The 17589-nt window shown below is 31.3% G+C and overlaps 1 non-coding gene and 1 pseudogene across 1 annotated transcript; one reads left to right on the top strand and one right to left on the bottom strand.

Annotated features, from left to right (window-relative positions):
• The first annotated feature begins 994 nt into the window (after positions 1 to 994).
• Positions 995 to 10708, top strand: LOC129319733 (pleiotropic drug resistance protein 2-like; annotated as a pseudogene).
• Positions 10709 to 13379: 2671 nt separating this feature from the next.
• On the bottom strand, positions 13380 to 13441 carry LOC129296956 (small nucleolar RNA R160). The gene has a single exon (XR_008590065.1). It is a non-coding gene; the product is annotated as a small nucleolar RNA R160 (small nucleolar RNA).
• Positions 13442 to 17589: the final 4148 nt, after the last annotated feature.

A 17589-nucleotide genomic window follows, 5' to 3' on the forward strand; every position in this document is an offset into this window, starting at 1 on the left:
CCAATTTCCACTGATTACATGTTTATTAAAAATTAATCGTGAAAGGTGCATTAAAAATAAATAAGTGGCTCAATTTTTTTTAAATAAAAGTAGCTTATAATTTTATCAGCACCTTTTTTTTTTTTGTCAGCACTAGCCAAATTGAAAAATCGCTCATGAACTCTGAAGAAGATGGTATCTAAAATCGGATCAACCTATTGAACTGACCAGTAAATTATTAAACTCATTTTTTCACATGTTGAATGAAATGTTTCGTTCATATAATCAATGACCAATTAATCATCTACAGTTTTGTATATGTGTAATATATATCCTTCATTCCAAGCTAGAACCAATTACGACATAGTCCTTCCTTCATCTTCTTTCGCCATTCAGTTTCAGAAAACCTTTTCAGCCATGAGTAACCTCAACTTCCAGATATTACTCTGTCCTGTTCTTCGTCAAGCTGTGTTCTTTCATTCTGAATGTTCATCACCAATGCCCAGATAAGAAGTCTGTCACCAAAAAAAAAAAAAAAGGAGTTATAACAAGAGGAAGAAGAATCAGAATCATTATCCTTGATCAGCATGGCGGCGGAAGTATTGATGGCAGAGAATGTTGTGAGGTCAATGAGTGAAGGAAGAAAGAGGACATCTTCGAGTCTGTTTGATCTGATGGGAGAACAGAGGATGTGTTTCAGAGAAGCAGGAAGGAAGAGGATGATGATGAGGAAGAACTCAAGTGGGCTTCAATAGAGAGACTTCCAACATATAGATGAGAATGAGAAAAGGGATTCTGAAGCAAGTTCTTGACAATGGAAGAATTAACTATGAAGAGGTTGACATCACCAAGCTTGGCATGCAGGAGAAGAAGATTCTGTTGGGAGAGCATACTGAAAACTGTTGAAGAAGACAATGACAATTCCTCCACAGGCTGAGGGACAGAATTGATAGGTGACTTTTCTCAGTTTATCTCTTCGTTTTTCTGCAGGATTTGACTACCAAGTTTCACCTCAACTTCCAGATATTACTCTGTTCTGTTCTTCGTCAAGCTGTGTTCTTTCATTCTGAATGTTCATCACCAATGCCCAGATAAGAAGTCTGTCACCAAAAAAAAAAAAAAAAAGAGTTATAACAAGAGGAAGAAGAATCAGAATCATTATCCTTGATCAGCATGGCGGCGGAAGTATTGATGGCAGAGAATGTTTTGAGGTCAATGAGTGAAGGAGAAGAGAGGACATCTTCGAGTCTGTTTGATCTGATGGGGGGAGAACAGAGGGATGTGTTTCAGAGAAGCAGGAAGGAAGAGGATGATGATGAGGAAGAACTCAAGTGGGCTTCAATAGAGAGACTTCCAACATATGATAGGATGAGAAAGGATTCTGAAGCAAGTTCTTGACAATGGAAGAATTAACTATGAAGAGGTTGACATCACCAAGCTTGGCATGCAGGAGAAGAAGATTCTGTTGGAGAGGCATACTGAAAACTGTTGAAGAAGACAATGACAAATTCCTCCACAGGCTGAGGGACAGAATTGATAGGTGACTTTTCTCAGTTTATCTCTTCGGTTTTCTGCAGGATTTGACTACCAAGTTTCACGTTTTGTTTTGTTTTGTTGTCCAGGGTTTCAATAGAGATTCCCAAGATCGAAGTCAGATTTGAGAATCTTCAGTAGAAGGAGATGCATATCTTGGTACAAGAGCGCTGCCAACACTGCTGAATTCTACTATGAATGCAGTAGAGGGTATTTCCACTTGAAAGGAACTTATCTTAACAATCCAAATTCTAAGATACTGAAAACCAAACCGATCATTGAATTGGTTTAAGGCATAGTTCAATGCTTAATGGTCAAAATTATTATTCAAACTATGGTTAGACCGGTTATCAAAAAGGATTTCATTGAATCGGTTTAGTTCAGCAGTTTTATCATTTCAACTGGTCATGGGTTGACTCAGTTTTCATACTTTGTCAAATTCAAATGGGCATTTTTTCCTATTGCTATCTTAGTTTGGAACTTCGTCATTTTTTTTTCTGTTTCCCTGATCATGGACGATAGGGGTTTTTGGGAGCAATGAAGATTTTTCCATCTAAGAAACGGGTTGTGAAGATCCTAAGAGATGTTAGTGGAATTGTAAAACCATCAAGGTACATTGATTGGCAACTTCATCATTCATGGGTTTTGATTTAGTAAACAATGAATTATATTATTAGCTGTCTGTTTCTCTCTCTAGAATGACTTTACTTCTGGGGCCTCCAGGATCAGGGAAGACCACATTACTGCAAGCACTTGCTGCAAAGCTGGAACAAGAGATAGGGTATGACATTGACACTTGTTTGTGTTGACATAAAACATTTACCACTGTTTTAGCCACCGCGTCTGTAAAGTGAAAGTCAAATAATGAAAGTACGCATCGTGATTTCAAATACGTTTACCATGTCTTTGTTTTTGTTTTTGTTTTTGTTTTTTTGGTGAAAACGTTTATCATGTCTTTATGTCATATTCAAAGTCTCCTTTATAAAGTTACATTACAAAGCAGCACGCGCAGCCTTCAAAAGTAAATTGTACATAACACATGTCTTACTCATTGGACAAGTGTTTCCTTACTACAAAGCACTAATACTTAAATTGCTTAACGTATTTGCATCAATATATTGTACCCAATATTGATATACCCAATACTTTTTTCGTTACGTATACGTAAAGTATTAGAATATTAGTTTTAATTAAAATTACATTTTTTTGATATGCATATGGCACTTTTAGGTTGAGAGTCAATACTTCACAGAATTTGTAAAAAAAAAAAATTTTGCTAATGATTGTGATATTAATCTTTTTATTTTTCCTAATTAAAATTAGATTAGATTTGATGAATAGGATAGCTTTGATGGTGGTGGAATTTTGGAAAATGCGAACTTGTCTCTCCATAGACCAGATATAAAAGCTATGATTTTTGCAAAGGATGATTGAGGGGGCGGAAGTAGTACTATACCTGTTAACAGGTATTAGGTAGTTGAAAATTAGATATAAATAGAGTAAAAGTACAGTTGATGATTATATTTTGCTTGGCATTACTATTAAATGACTATATAGTATGTTAATTTAGATATTTGCTGAATTAAAATTATATTTTTGGTGTGTTTTATGAATATATATACACACATTCATGTATTTTCTAAAATAAAAGTATCGACATAACGGATATGTAAGGTGCCATGTGAATGTTGTTACAACTATTTACTCTCCCATTCTTCTCCTCTTATGCTCATCAAAATCATGATTATGATTGTCATTCTGATTCTGATACCCCTACCCTTTGGAATATGAGCCAAGCCAGTAAGATTACAGTTTAAATCAGTTCTAACATTTAACTCTACATGATACAATTTATCAACAGGTATCTGGAGAGTCACTTATTGTGTGGTCATGAGTTGTCAGAATTTGTTCCAGAAAGAACATGTGCTTACATTAGCCAACATGATCTTCATCATGGAGAGATGACAGTGAGAGAGACCTTGGACTTCTCAGGACGTTGCTTGGGGGTCGGAACAAGGTATGATCTTCTGTCGGAATTGTCAAGGAGAGAAAGAGAAGCAGGAATCAAGCCAGACCCTGAGATAGATGCTTTCATGAAAGCCACAGCAATGGCAGGTCAAGAAACAAGTCTTATCACGGATTACATTCTCAAGGTTTGAAGTGTGTGTGTGGTTGTGTGTAAATTCTATTCAATTATAGCTGTTTTAGTCAGTAGACCAATTTCCTTTGCTTAAAACTATATAATTCAATGTGGTAGATTCTTGGATTGGAAATATGTGCTGATATTTTGGTGGAGATGAGATGAGAAGGGGCATATCAGGTGGACAAAAGAAGCGTTTAACTACTGGTATGTATTTGATGTAATATTAGTTATATATTTCCTATCACAACCTTCAATTGTCATGCTAACACAAGAATCTTAAATAGCTAGATATCTCATAACTTGATATCTTGTACCATGAATTTACTTTCGACATTTTTTATCAGAATCAAGAAAGCCTTAAAACTCTTTGACTCTATCAAAAATTTAATAAGTTTTCAACTTTGTCCTTGTGAAATATACATACTTTAATAACATGATTTTTTTCACCAGCATTTTATAGAAGGTAAAGGGAAAATTATGATAAAAATTCAATGACATACCTTATAAATAGGATCATAAAAATTATTATTTCTCTCTGCCTTATAAATAGGATAGGAGAGAGGATATTGATAAATGTCATATAAAAGCGCACCAAATGGCTGTTAAAGTGTGTTGCCTTTGTGTTTATCTGGCTACATATTATTGTTTTCCTACACTAATGTAGGTGAGATGCTAGTTGGACCAGCCAAAGCACTTTTCATGGATGAAATTTCAACCGGTTTGGATAGTTCCACCACCTTCCAAATTGTCAAGTTCATGAGGCAGCTAGTCCATATCATGGATGTTACAATGATAGTTTCTCTTCTGCAACCTGCACCAGAACCTTTGAACTTTTTGATGATATAATATTACTTTCAGAAGGCCAAATAGTATATCAAGGCCCACGTGAGAATATTCTTGATTTCTTTGAGAATGTTGGCTTCAAATGCCCAGAAGAAAAGGAGCTGCAGATTTCGTACAAGAAGTCACTTCAAGAAAAGATCAGCAACAATACTGGTTTAGGAGGGACATACCTTATCAGTATATTAGTGTGCCTGACTTTGCAAATCTCTTCAAAAGCTATTCATTGGTCAAAGGCTTTATGATGAGCTTGGAACTCCTTTGATCGTAACAAAACCCATCCTGCTGCATTAGTGAAGGACAAGTATGGAATCTCTCAAGGGAACTCTTCAAGGCATGCTTTTCAGGGAATGGCTATTGATGAAGAGAAACTCTTTTATATACATATCAAGACTTCTCAGATAATAATATGTCTCTGATAACTATGACAGTGTTCTAAGAACAGAAATGAAGCATGGACATCTTGAGGATGGAGGCAAATATTTGGGTGCCCTGTTCTTCAGTCTCATCAATGTGATGTTTCAATGGAATGGCAGAACTTGCAATGACTATTATGAGACTTCCAATTTTCTTCAGCAGAGAGACTTCATGTTTTATCCAGCATGGGCCTTTGCATTGCCTATTTGGGTCCTAGGATCCTCTCTCTCTTGATGGAGTCAGGATTATGGATCATTCTTACCTATTATACCATAGGGTTTGCTCCTGCAGCTAGCGGTAGTTATGAGACTAAAATTATGTGTCTTTTCTTAGACAAGTCATTTCTTCAAAATCACAATTTATTTCTTAGACGAAGATTCTTTAGTTTTATTGATTTATAAAGTTTGTTATTCTTGTAATCAATAAAAAAAAACATTTGCTACAGGTTTTTCTTTCAATTATTGGCATTCTTCAGTGTGCATCAATGGCTCTCTCTCTGTTTCGCTTCATTGCAGCCGTTGGAAGAACAAGGTTGTAGCAAATACTCTTGGTACCTTCACATTACTAATTGTTTTTGTACTGGGTGGATTCATCGTTTTCTAGAGGTAATATGCTCTTCATTTTTTTCTGTTAGTATCTCAAAAAATCTAAGAAGACTAAAAAAATAAAAACAATCATAATTCAAACATGTTTGGTCACATATGGTCAAGTATCATAACAAGCTGTCAGGTGAAAACTCATGAATATTTTATAATCCTCTCTAACATTATGATCCAAGAATGAGATCTTCAATGTTTTAAGTGTCATTTGATGCTTTTTATGAAACTCAGTTTTCTTTTATTTTTCTTCTCTTTTTTCAGATGACCTTGAACCATGGATGATATGGGGATATTATGTTCACACCTATGATGTATGGACAAAATGCCATAGCCATCAATGAGTTTCTAGATAAAAGATGGAGCACTGTAAGATGTTAACTAAAGGAGACAAATCTTGTTCTGGCTTATGACATTCCGTTAAGCATTGTTTGGTACATAGAAAAGTTTTTTTTTTCAGAAAAAAAATGAGAAATATACTTAGAAAGAAACAGGATAGGTGCGTTTCTCATTTTCCTTTCTAGAAAAAACTTTTTCTACCTCCAAAAATTGCATCGTATAGTTTTAGTGCCAAATACTAATTCATGCTTCTTCTTCTTGTTTTTTTTTTTTCTCACAGCCCAATAATGATACAAGAATTTCTGAGCCTACAGTTGGGAAAGCTCTCCTCAAGTCAAGAGGCTTGTTCACGGAAGAGTCCTGGTATTGGATATCTGTTGGTGCCCTCTTAAGCTTTTCTCTACTTTTCAACGTATTGTTCATTTGGCTTTGACATATCTAAATCGTAAGTTTCCATACTACTTCCTCCTATCTTTCATGCAAATCATCTTATAGAAAAGTTTTATGGTTCAAAATATAATTATTTTAGTGTTAAAGGACAAATTTATCTTGGGGATTTTTCACCAGGTGCAATTGATATACTAAACTTTCGATTGGGCAATGTTCCTTTGGAAATTAAAAAAATGGTGTGCTTAACATTTGTTTTAAAATTAAATTTCAGCTTTGGGAAATTCTAAATCTTATTATTGTGGAAGAAGAAGATAACAATGCAAGCATGATTTCGTCATCCTCTATGGAAACAAAAAAGGGCAACAAAAAACTGCTAAATTTGAAGGTATAGAATTCACTTTGTGCTCTCGTATATATTTTAGGACAAATACATTAATTCGTTCTCTCCTTCAATGGATCAATGCCAACTTCATAAGCATATATGTCTACTTTATCCATTCACATTTAATACAATGATATGCTTCTTGAACCTTTGTGTTATATTGTCTTATAAATGGCTCAATTTAGCTGCAAGTAATAAAGTTATTACTCTTATCACAGGCAAGAAATCTGGCAGCAGGAAACACCTTGATAGTAATGCAAGAACCAAGAAGGGAATGGTGTTGCCCTTCCAACCCTTGTCTCTTGCTTTTAGTCATGTCAATTACTACATCAACATGCCCCTGTATATCTCAATGCCCTCTTTCCTTGTTTAATTTATATTGTATCTTCTTCATCATATTACTCAAATAAATGCAATTTGATATTGTCAATGTTAACTCATGGTGGTTAGGTTTCTCCTATGCTAAAGCAAACATTTCAAATGATAGCTCAAGTTTATAAGTTTTTTTTTATATGAAAGCTCCCCAAATTGAAGAGACAGAGTGATGATTTTTATCAGGAAATGAAGAAGCAAGGAATTGAATGAGAGTAGCTCCAACTATTAAGAGACACAAGTGGTGCTTTTAGGCCTGGAGTTCTAACAGCATTAGTTGTTGTACGTGGTGCTGGAAAAACAACCTTAATGGATGTGCTTGCTGGTAGAAAAACTGGTGGTTATATTGAAGGAAGCATCACCTATCTGGTTACCCAAAGAACCAAGCCACTTTTGCTAGGATTAGTGGTTACTGTGAACAAAATGACTTCATTCTCCAAATGTTACAGTCTATGAATCTCTTGCATTTTTTGCTTGGCTACGCCTTGGTAAAGAAGTTGACAAAGAAACAAGAAAGGTATTTCTCCTTTGGCCATTGGATGTGTAATTCAATTTTTGGTTGTTAGAACTTGCCATTTGTAATACTTGTTTAGTTTAGGTGGTTATGGTAAACAAGTTTCTTATTCTGTCTATGAAAGTAAAAAGAATAAGAATCATACATACATCATTCAAATGGCTTAAAGCCATATGGAAGTAATATGACAAGCAAACGACTTTCAAAATTAGATAATTCAGTGTAGGTTGACCACTTGACTTGAAAAAATCAAAATTATTATATCTTTATTCCCATTACTGATTGTTTCATTTCTATGTTATAGACGTTTATGGAGGAAGTTATGGAACTTGTGGAATTACAAACCAATAAGGAATTTTCTAGTAGGCCTTCCAGGAATAGATGGCTTATCAACTGAGCAGAGGAAGAGACTAACCATAGCTGTAGAATTGGTTGCCAATCCTTCCATATCTTCATGGAGAACCAACATCAGGTCTTGATGCTCGAGCTGCAGCAATTGTTATGCGTACGGTTAGAAATACGGTTGATACTGGAAGAACTGTCGTCTGCACAATTCATCAGCCTAGTATTGACATATTTGAAGCTTTGATGAGGTACAATATCAATATCCATAGCAAAATTTGTCAGATGACACTGTTTTTTCTATGATTGCTTTGAAAATAATATTTCTTACCGTCTTAAAATCATATTTCCTTTAGCTACTTTTAATGAAGAGAGGAGGTCAGATCATATATGGTGGTTCCTCTTGGTCAACATTCTCAGAACCTTATACAGTACTTTGAAGTGAGTCGCACTCCTTAATTAATCTGCTCGTAAAAAATTCTCAAATCTGTAAAAAGTTGTTAGCAATCTTACATATGTGCAACATTTTTCAGGCCATTCCAGGAGTTCCTACGATTAGAGATGGGTATAATCCTGCCACGTGGATGTTGGAGATAAGCGCGCCAACAGTTGAGTTCAACTTAGTGTAGACTTTGCTGAATATACACAAAATCAGAATTATATCAGTAAGGGACACTAAGTGCCCTTATTTTGAAAAAAGAATTTAAATTCTCATAACTATTTTACAGCATAATGAAGAAATCAAGAGCTAAGCACACCAGTGGCTGGAACTAAGGACCTTTTCCCAACCAACTATCACAATCCTCACACTCAATGCAAGCTTGCTTCTGGAAACAGTACTGGTCCTACTGGAGAAATCCACAGTACAATGTTGTCAGGTTCTTCATGACAATAATTGTAGGTGTCATGTTTGGACTTATATTTTGGAACAAAGGAGACAAAACGTAAGTCCACAAGTTATGTTTCAGTCTTCCACAAACTTTTTAATACATTGTCGGATCATCCAAAGAGAATCATTTTATTTTGTCATAATGATAAAGAGTATTGGAACAAATGGGAATCTTGTCGACATTAATTGATATCATCTAATGAGTTTGCAAGTTGCAAGATTAAGAAATAAAAATGAAGCCTGATTGGATGCATGTCTAAGTCATCATGCTTTTTATTTGCAGGCATAAGCAACAGGATCTGTTAATCTCTTGGAGCTATGTATTCAGCTGTTATCTTCCTGGAGCCACAACACCAACTCAGTACAGCCAGTTTAGCATAGAGAGAACAGTCTTCTATCGTGAAAGAGCAGCCGGAATGTATTCAGAGTTGCCTTATGCAATAGCTCAGGTAAAAGAAGCCGATCTAACCTAAAGCTAGTCCAGGTAGTACGGATGTGATGAGTTTGGGTAGAGTTTCATGGTTCAGACCCTCCTGATGTAACAAAAAGAAAACTGATCTTGAGGATGACAATTAGGTCCGAGAAGATTGATTAAAACAGTTAGGTCCCTAACAAGTTTTTCCAAAAAAAAAAAAAGTTGCAAGTATGGATTTTGACAATTACAAACAGAAATTTCAGTTGCAAGCTAAAAATTACATTTAAAACTTCAGTGTCTGTATGCAACTGGATTTCTGATTTGGAATTATTTCAATCAACATTTACGATTCATATTTCAAAAAATTTTGTTAGGACCTAAATGTTATTAAATCCATTTTTGGGCCTATTGTTATTCTCCCCGATCTTTTAGATTTAACCCAAAACTTAAGAAGCAAACTTTGACAAGCTAATGGCAAAGAAAATTCACACAACTGCTCTATTGTTTGTTTCCCTGCAGGTAGCAATAGAGATATTATGTTGCCATCCAAACGTTGGCCTATTCTGCTATCCTCTACTGATGATTGGATTCCAACCTCAAGCAGACAAGTTCTTCTGGTTCTACTATTTTATTTTCACGTGCTTTGTCTACTTCACCTGTATGGCATGATGACTGTAGCTCTCACACCAAACCACCAATTGCTGCAATTGTTATGTCATTCTTCATTAGTTTCTGGAACCTCTTCTCTGGATTTCTCATCCCAAGAACAGTAAGTCCATCAAAACTAAAAGCTACTTCGTATTACACTGCAAAAGTTCATCTAGATTCTGAAATTACTTTGTCTCAAGCAAAATATTGTTGCTCAAGCTCATCCATTATACAAAAATAGTTTGAGTACTAGGTTAGATTCACCACAAGCTTCTATATCCTTTTATCATTTTCAAGAAAATTAATCATTCGTCCTATAGCTTGACTCAGTTAAATCAATCCTTATATTTTATCTATTAACATTGGTCCTTCCTTTTAAAAAATAAAATTATAATAATAAAGTTATTATTAAAGCTTAAGAATAATGTTTTCATTAGCTAAATTATAAAGATTGAGTTACATCGAGTTTAAAGTTTAGAGACTAAGTTGCAATCTAGTTAAAAGTAAAGGACTAAATGATTAATTTCTCTTTTTGATAACTACTTTCCAATGCGGATTTCTCACCATACTCTATTGAACTGAAACTTTGGTTGATTGAACTTGTGCAGCAAATACCAATATGGTGGAGGTGGTATTACTGGGCATCCCCAGTGGCTTGGACTATATATGGGTTGGTGACTTCTCAAGTGGGAGACAGAGATTCTTTAGTAGAGATACCTGGAGGGAAACCCATATCAGTTAAAGCATACCTTGAGGAGCAAATGGGGTTTCAATATGACTTCCTTGGACAAGTTGCTTGGTTCATATTGCTTTTGTTGTTATCTTCCTCTTAGTGTTTGCCTATGCATCAGGTTCCTCAATTTCCAGAAAGATAAAGCATCATGTCATATAAAGCATGAATATAGTTGAGTTTGACTCTGTATATAGTTTTTTGAAATCAATTGTGAGATTTTGATTTGCAAGAGTTGTAGTAGCTACCTGTATGAACAAAGTCAGAGAGTTTTCTTTCTTGCCAAACGATTGAGGATGAGATTCATATTTTCTATGATTATAAAATGTATTTATGAGTAATTAGTTTCAACGATAAACTAAAAATGTCAAATAGGTTTTTACTTGACAGTGTGAATATCCATCTATTTCTATGAACAATTTGACTTACTTTTTAAACCAAAAATTAACCCCACGTACAGGGTAAGATTTATGTTATTTAATTTTATCTAATCACGTCATAATTTTGAATTTATCATCAATAAGAATTCAATACTAATCATGTTTTGAAAATAATATGGGGTCATAGAGAAGGAAAAGAAAATTGATATAATGCAGTGAAGATGGGATTATACAGCACTGTACAACCACAATAGTGTAAAGACATTATCTTTTTTTTTTTTTTTGTTTTTTTTTTATGCATAAGATTTTGCATAAACTTCTAAGTGTTTGGATCGGCCACGTAAATTATAAGCTTGAAGGCCTCCATTCTTATTGATGGTATGATTGGAATTGGGCCGACCCATCTATTTTATGCCATAGCCCCATGCTTTTTCAGCCATAGGCCACTTCTCACGATATTGGTTTCTTCGTCAAAGCGATTTTCTTTTAAACAGATTAATCCAAAAAAAAAAAACCACAACAGAGGGAGAATATTGACCTTTATCGTATGGTCCATTCTAATTTTTTTTATATTTTCTTAAATTGGAAGTAAAGTGGAGTTAATACTGTGAAAAAAGATTAACTTTCTGAAAAATTAAAACTTTCGGGTTATTATTTGAATCTCGCACTGTCACAAACACACAAAATATGATTTGATCTTGTAAATCAAAGCAAGAAGAAACCTTGAAATTTATTACATTTTTAGATAGAAGGTTTAAATTCCTTGATTTTAAATGTTTAAGTTAAACAGATTCTAAAATTTTTAATTATTTATGAACATAAAGTTATTATCAAATTTTATTTTTCTAAAAATTTATACTCCCTCTATTAAAAAATATAAAAAATTTTAATTGAATTTCGCCCCTAATAAAATAGTTAATTGTCTTTAAAATAATTTTTTTTATATTTATCCTTATTTAATAGGATATTTATTTTAAAATGAATATAAAGTGATTAATTTATCATGGATACTTTTGAAAAAAATTACATTAATTACAACTTAAAATATTAAAAATATTTTACATTTTTTAACATCCAACCTTTTAAAAAAATGCTTTACATTTTTGGATGGAAGTAATAAACTTTAAGAAGTTATAATTTTAAGCAACTTAGCAGTAACATCTTGAAGTATTATAGTTATAAAAACCAGTAACAACGTTAATATTTAAAAATAATTGTGAATTTTTTTATTTTTTTTCAAGATTTAGAATTTTTCCCATGTAGTGAAAAGGTGGACTAATGAGAATATAAATGTTTATGCCATGTGCTGGTTTTGTCACTTCACGTTTAATTTCAAGATTGAGCATTAATTCCTAAATATGGGTATGTTGGTTTCCTAATGGTTTCCTAATCACCATCAAAGAGAGTTCTTTACGTTTGTTTTTCTTGTTAAAAAAAGGTAATTCTTTTATTTGTGGTAATTGAATCTATATAATAAAATTTATAAATTATATAGAAAACAACACTGTTTACAAGTCATTGCATCTCATCTTAAATTCTATGTCAAGCATGGGACCTAAAATTTAGTAGCTCACTTTCAAGTTTCAAACTACAAGTAAACACAAAGCCCACATTTTATTATTTTTTTTATTTAAAAAGCATGAGACACACAAAGTAGCTGACCAATTTTAATATAAGAACCGTACACACACACACACACACACACACACACACACGATTTGGGTCGGAATATATTCATATCGGTAATCATCATTCAAGTGCTTTTTGGAAAGTAAGTTACAAAAATAAAATTTATCGTACACGTAAAGCAAACTCTAATCTAACACGTTAAGAGATGATAATGTTTAAAAAATTGGACAACTTTCTTGTCTATAAATAGGATTACATGCGTTCCTATTTTAGTCAATTGATGCAATCTTTGGCAAAAATATGGTCAATTGTTGTAATGTGTTAAAATTTTTCTTTCACGACACCCATTACATTTTTTTTATTATGTAGTCAAGTTTAAGTGAATTAAATCTCATGAGTTCATTAAAGGAAAAGCATGGCTCCAAACTTATAAAAAAAAAACACTTACAAAGATATTTATATATTATTATTAATAAAATATTCACATTGATAACAAGATTTAATACCACAATTTTATAAATTATGATTCAAATATTTTATTAATAATAACTTGACATTTTAATCGCGTGATACTATATGCAGGATTTTTGGATTGTAATAGCACTCTATCAACAACTATAACTCTCTAAATTTATTATTTGCCAATAAATCATCTGTCTTTGTCAGGAATGAGAGTGATCGTCCGAAAATAAGAGAAAGTACCAATATTATGTATTAACTCAACTTTAAAGTTTAAGTTCATATGTCACTTCCTTTCATTATGTATTAATTATTAAACAATATGATGTGTGGCTTATTACATTGGCTTAGCTCCCCCCTTTTTTTTTTTGAATAATAGCAAAGCAATCAGAGAACTTCGAAGACATTGTCATATTCAGATTAAAATGTCCTCATCATGTTGCGGCTTAGCTCCTATAATTGGACAGTGTCACTTGTTTATGTAATTCAAATGAGGCCTGGCTAAACAACAAATGGAACTACAGCCACCACAAGCACCGATGAGAGCCTCGAGAGTGAAGTAAATCCAATTCATTCATTTTCACACATGGACAGTGATGAAATATAATAAAATGTATGAAGGTAAATTAGTCCAGAAATTTGGCTCCTTTCCACACACGAAAAAAAAAGGGGGGGGGGGCTCAGTTTGAGCGACACCAAAATAAGGGAAGGTTTCCAACAAAATTTGTTAACCAAATGAAGAAAAGGAGGCATTTTCCCTCCCTTCCAATACTCCCAATCAAACACATCTTAAAAAGACACGCGTGTATGTAACTGAAAACAGAAAAATGTAAATTTTATTTAGTTTTATAACTTTAATATACTTTTTATAGGTCATAGAATTAAAATAAAAATTTATCATTTCTAAAATACAAATTAATTCTGCCTTATTTCCAAGTCTTGATAGTCATCAAGTTATATGCTTATACTCCTCCTATCCCTATATATAAGATATTTCTAGAGTTAGAAGCAGACCACCCATTTAAGTATTTCCTCTATTAAAAAATATAAAACATTTTTTGAGAGGTTTAATGTTAAAAAATATGAAGTATTTTTGGTCTTTTAAGGTGTAATTATTGCCTTTTTTTTTCAAAAGTGCTTTTATTGAATAAATCACTTTACATTTATTTTAGGATAAAATACCAAGAGCGTATGTCACCTACACTCCAAAATAGCTAAGTTAACACTAATATAGTATTAGTGGTAATCTAGGTCATTTTTCACTAAGGAAGCTAAGGTTAACTAAGGCTAAACTAGTGGACTAAACTAATTAAAAGTTGATTGATTTTAGTTAATTAAACTAAATGGATAGGTTTAATTAAAAACTTAATTAACTAGTGAAATGAAAATAGGAGTATTTTAACCCTTTCTAAAATAGAGTTTTAAAAGTTGTGGGATGTTAGATTCCATATCCACTCTTTTTAACTGGGCTTAAGTTAATTTTCACTCTCTTGATCAAATTAAACCCCTTACATAATTTTATATGAGTGTGATTTCCTAACTAACTAAATTAATTAAATCCTTGCACAATTTTGTACAAGTTCCTAATCAATTTTTTAGTTAAGTGCAAAGTGATCAAAATTTTCCTTAGATTTCCTTTATGTGCAGCTTGATATATGGTAAGTCCAATACATACTTTTACACACAAGACATTTTATTAAACACTAATCAAATATATTTATGCATAGCCAATGTAAGACACATTTAACACACATAAAACATATATTTATATGAATTACAATGTATTAGAAAAAATTTTCAACAACTATATAAAGGAGAATCAAGTGAAAAAAATACTAAACCAACAAGTTAAATATCAATTTTGGTCAATAAAAATAAGATATAATAATACTCCTAATTTTAAGAACAAGATTACACCAACTTAGGTTTAATAAAAATGGTGGAGTCGGATTAGGATTTTGATAGTTGGATCATGAGATATAGAAGAGAGAAGATGAGATGGAGATGAAGAACATGAAGAACAATGGAGAGAGAATGGAGAATGGTGGAGGTTGAAAAAACGACAGTCAATAGAAGAATGATTATTAAAAATGAAATTAGAATAGTTTAATTCAAGTTTAGGATGAATGAACACAACTCTAATGTTAAGAAAATGGGTGAAAAATGAGTTAAGTAACTTTATTATTTATCATGGTAAAATGGATAAAAATTCAAATGAAAATGGCTTGAAAATTGAATTAAATGAAGCTAAAGATAATGAAAAATTGAGAGAGAGTGAGTGGATTCAAAGTGTGGTATAATATGTGCAAAACCATCAAGACATGTACTTTCACTTCAAAACTCAAGTGTTTTATCTTTTGACTCATCTATTATTCCAATTCAATGATCCTCATGTGTTAAATCCAAGGTGGGTAACCCTATATAAATAAATGTGACACAGAAGATCAAAGTTCAAAGCATATGAATGATAATTATATTTTTAATTAAAATTAATTTTTAAATATGTGACATAATGCAATTAAATAATAAAACTTAATTATGACATTATAAAAGAGCTTTTGGGGCACGCCAAATAGCCTAAAAATTGTAAGCCTATATATGCACAAAAATAACCTAGTCTAAACGCAAGAAAATAAGTTAATCAAAAACTTTGACTCTCCAAAATTATCAACTTGTAAAATTAATTACTCTTAATCTAAAAGGAGTTTGAGAAATCTAATTAAACCATTATTTTTCTAGACTAAAAATGTATTTTGACTAATTTTTCTCAAATATTTTCTCAAAATTTTAATTTTATGATTAAAATACCCTTAATGCACAAAATCCTATACTTGGGTAATTTCTCACAATTAATGTAATAAGTATGTAATTTGGATAAATATAACATAATTTTTAGTCAATAACAATAAAAAAAAGTGTATATGTGAGCTATCAAATGCCCTATTAAATAGGGATAAATATAGAAATATAGAGTTAATTTAAAAATAAGTAACTACATTATTACGAGTAAAATTTAATTAAAAATACTTTATATTTTTAAATGAAGAGGGTATGTTTTTATAAAAGTTTGAACTTGAAAAATGATTTTTTTAAAAAAATTAAGCATTGAAGCCTGCCCTTATATGCCCTGAAAAACAAGTTCGAACAACCTATTTAAGCCCTTCTTTACCCCTTAAAAATAATTTTTTTAATTTTAAATTAAATTTAAATTTTAAAATATACGTCTATACTTTAAAATTAAAATTTTTATTATTTAGTTTTAATTTTTAAGCATTATAATTTGTGTTTTAAAAAAGAATATGAAATATAAATTGAAGATTTTAATTTAAAAAATAAAAAAAATAAAAAAATGATCTTTTGTAGAAATAAGGATCAGACTTTAGAAATAATATTTTTAAATAATTAAATAATTTTATCATTATATTAAAAAATGGAGCCATTGTTAATTACATGTTTTACCCACCACCATAATGATATTAAACGTGACATTCTTATGGGCAAGACCAAAAATTATTACAAAATTATATAATTTTAACTAAATAATAAATTTTTATTAGTATACTAGATTTGGTTAAAAATATCTTGTTATTGAATAACAAATGAGCTAATATTTACATTAATTGCTTAAGGGTTAAAAGTTAATTTTATTCCTAAACTATACATCTATAAGCATACAAAATTTTAAATTTATTTTTAATATAATATTCTATTTTAACTTTTGAAGATAATGCAACGTCATTTATATCATTAACAAAAGTAAATTTTAAAAGTTAATCAATTAGGAAATTACAAAAAATAACTTTAAAAATTACATAGAAAGATAAAAATTTAAAAAATGACTTAAAATTATAAAAAATGATATAAAAATTTTTCTTAATTATTTTTTAAATTTTGAAGTTTTTTTAAATTTTTTATGTAATTAACAGTTAAAATTAGCATTTATTAATAATATAAATAATATTATACTATTTTTTAAAATTAAAAAAATTATATAAAGTAAGTTGAAGATCCAGAGAGACGTACATCTTCATTGACGTGTGTTGGTGGATACGCTATGTGTGTTCTTTGAATTCGACGTATGCTCCACTTAACATTGTTTTCCTCTCCTCCAATAAAAATGTATCCCCCTTGATCGAATATAACGACTCGAATAGTAAGTCAAAGCATCTGCAAATTGTAGTACAGTATGAAGTCTAGCTTCATCACTAGAAAAGACGAGAGATCGGACATTACCCTATGATCATCGATAATAGATACTTCTCTCATATCACTTTCAATATATTTTATTATAATAAAAAAATTTTAAATTTTATTAATTTTATTTTAAAATTTTATTTATTTTTATTTTTATTTTTAATAAATATTTTTAAATTTTATTATTAGTATTTTTATTCAACAAAAATATAAAAATAAACATTAAAAATTAACAAATATTTTATAAATAGAATTAAATTTTTTCTTTTCTCTTTACTGTATAAATAGGATTAGAAGAGTATTTACAAAGAAAAAAATGCTGAAATTCTACCACAGGTTTTGTGACAAATTTTAAAAATTCTCGAAAATTACTCCTTCTACTTGTATACAAGTGATCT

Source organism: Prosopis cineraria, unplaced genomic scaffold, assembly GCF_029017545.1.
Source record: "Prosopis cineraria cultivar Desert tree isolate PC_DT_omini unplaced genomic scaffold, ASM2901754v1 PC1, whole genome shotgun sequence".
NCBI lineage: Eukaryota > Viridiplantae > Streptophyta > Magnoliopsida > Fabales > Fabaceae > Prosopis > Prosopis cineraria.